This window comes from Budorcas taxicolor, chromosome 14, assembly GCF_023091745.1.
Source record: "Budorcas taxicolor isolate Tak-1 chromosome 14, Takin1.1, whole genome shotgun sequence".
NCBI lineage: Eukaryota > Metazoa > Chordata > Mammalia > Artiodactyla > Bovidae > Budorcas > Budorcas taxicolor.
Genome location: NC_068923.1, coordinates 50738150 through 50740976, shown reverse-complemented (window position 1 = coordinate 50740976; position 2827 = coordinate 50738150). Strand labels below are relative to the sequence as shown.

The 2827-nt window shown below is 59.0% G+C and overlaps 1 pseudogene; it reads right to left on the bottom strand.

Moving 5' to 3' along the window:
* Positions 1 to 760: 760 nt before the first annotated feature.
* Positions 761 to 2030, bottom strand: LOC128059516 (acyl-CoA 6-desaturase-like; annotated as a pseudogene).
* Between the last annotated feature and the right edge of the window lie 797 nt (positions 2031 to 2827).

Sequence of the window (2827 nt, the reverse complement as noted above, 5' to 3'; positions counted from 1 at the left end):
CAGGCCGGCTCAGCCCTGGCCTGGCCATTGCTTCCGCTGAGCTCATCTGTGGTCCTACCCCCTGTGGACCCAAGGTCACAGGCTCTGGACTTGGGAAGTGGTGGGATAGAACTGCTGGAGCCCTGGGTCAGAGGGCTCTGGTGGGGCCAGGACGTTTCCCTGGGCTCAGAGGCCTGAACTGGCTGCAACACAGCCAAAGGGAGCTTGGCATCAGGGCTGATCTTGGATCAGATCTGAAGAGAAAGTGGGGCCTGCACAGGTGCCCCCAGTACTGACCTGGTGGTGGGAAGGAGACCCGGGGAATTAAGCACATCACCTCACAGAAGGGCAGAGGGTGGGCAGCCATCCGAGGGGGTGGGGCCGGCCTGCAGGCCCACGGAGCTGTCCCACCTGCCGGGTGGGACCCAGCCCTGCGGACCTCAAGAGCAGGTGAGGGAGAAAAAGAGGGTGATGTGTGGCCTGGCGGCCAGGCTGCAGGGGGCTCATAGGCTGCACCTGGGTACATCTGGTCCGGCAGATGCTTAAGGACAGAGGGTGGAGGTGGGGCTGACTGACCAGGACCCAGGAGGGAGGGTGTCAGAAGGAGGTGTGAAAGCCTTGAAACTAGACAGCAAGAGAGGAAAGACCAAGCCTGAAGTGTGTGAGCCGTGCACCACAGCCTCCTGATGCCTCTCTGAACAAAACCCCACCCTCCCCTCTGGCCTCCACCCCCACCTGCTCCTCCCCCACTGTCCCTGTGAGCGCCCAGAGGGCTGCAGCTTCATTTGTGGAGGTAGGCGTCCAGCTACAGCTGCCCAGACTTCCTCAGGGACCCGATGATATCTTGCAGGGCCTGGAGCAGTGGCTTCTCCAGGTACTCAATGCTGTGCTTGGCGCACAGGGACCTCACCAGGGGGGCAACCTTGGGCAGATTGTATCAGGGCATGGTGGGGAAAAGGTGGTGCTTGATCTGGAAGTTGAGGTGCCCACTGAACCAGTTGTTGAAGAAGAACTGCTCCACGTTGCAGGTGGCTGCCAGCTGGCTACTGAACCAGTCACGGTAGGGCTCTTGGTCGATCTCCATGACGATGTGATTCATCTGTGTGATCCACACAAACCAGTGGCTCTCCAGAAAGCTGATGAAGTTGAGGAAAAGGATGGCTTAGGACAACATAGAAAGGGATGCAGCTGATGAAGAAAAGGATATAGTAGCTGATGACCCAGGCCAGGTCCACCGAGTCCTTGCGAACGATAATGGTCATGATCATATGGTACTGGAAGTACAAAGGGATGAGCAACGGAGGCCCAATCAGGAAGAAGTACTCATGCTGGTGGTTGTAAGGCTGCCACTCGCCCAGGACAAACACATGCAACATGTTCACATCCGGATCCTTGTGGAAGACGTTGGGTTTGACGTGGTGCTGGAAGTGGCGATGGTTCCACCAGTTGGCAGAGCCACCCTTTAAGTAACCAATGATGGACTTCTTGTAAACAGAGAGGTGGCCGTAATCGTGTTGCAGCCATCCAGCCTGGGCCTGAGAGGTAGCAAGGACGACGGCGGTAATGATGGTTGGAATCCAGCCGTTGCCAAAGTAGAAGATAGTGAACCAGGCGATGCTCTCCATGGCGATGATGTGGGCCAGGTGGAGAAGGAAGAAGAGCTGGTTACTCTTGAACAGGTTCATGACCTCAGCAGTCTTCCTCAGGGCCCAGAAGTCCTCGATGATCTGGGAATTCTTGTCGCGGTCCTGGCTGGGCTCCTCAGGGGCCAGCTCGCCAATCAACAGGGACTTCATGAACTTGAGCACAAAACCGAAGTTGCGGTGGAAGGCCAGGAAGGCGTCTGTAGCATCTTCCCTGGGGTAGTGCCCGATGACCCGCTGGCCCTCCGGGTGCCGGCTGGACCGTTTGGTGATGTTGTAGACCTTGCGACTGATGACCAGCCACTTGTCGGTGCGCAGGTTGTGCTTCTGAATCTCCTCCCATTGGAAGGTAGGCATCGGCGCCTCAAGCTCGGTGGCCCCCTTGCCCTGGTTACCCCACTTCGCCATGCTGCCTGCTGACCGGGTGTGGTGAGTGCAGTCCATTCCGTTCTTGCTTTCGGCTTTTGTCTCTTCCTCCTCCTCCTACGACATCCCCTCCCCCAGCCTCCTCGCCTCGGCTCCGGAGGTCCCCTCTCTCCGCCCCCTACAACCACCACCGCCGGGTAGCTCAGGGCCTCGAAGCCTCCTCTGCCCGCCCCTCCGGCTCCCCCCGCCCAGGGCTCCGCGTCCTCCCGCGTTCCCCTCCGCCTGGGTTTCCACAGTGATCAGCAGAGCTACTGCACCAATCCGGGCGCGTTGCCCCTCCTGCCGTTGGCCCAGGAGGATCTTTCGAAGGCCAGCGGGCTGGGGCAGTGGTTCCCGGTCCCCAGCCACGCGGAGTCCAGAGGGGCCGGGAGGCCGGTTACGTGTCCTAACTCCTTCCTCCCCCGAATCCAGCCCTGGGCGCCCGAAGAGATCCCAGGGGAGCCAGGCAGGCAAGAGGGGGTGGCGGTTGGGGTTCCCGGCGCTTACGCGCACGCCGCGACCCGCACTTCCGGATGTGCACCTGATGCCCGCACAAACAGGGCCGCGCGGCTCTGTGCGTTTTGCGGTGGGGCAGTATTCTGTTTTTTATAACTCTTTGATAGGTATCACATCATCTGTTTTTTTTTTTTAATATTTACTGTGGCTGTGTTGGGTCTCAGTTGTGGCACACAGGATCTTCATTGCAGTACAAGGGTTATCTAGTTGTGGCATGCAGGCTTAGTTGCCCTGGGGCATGTGAGGTCTTAGTTCCCAGGTCTTAGTTCCCTCTGCATTGGAAG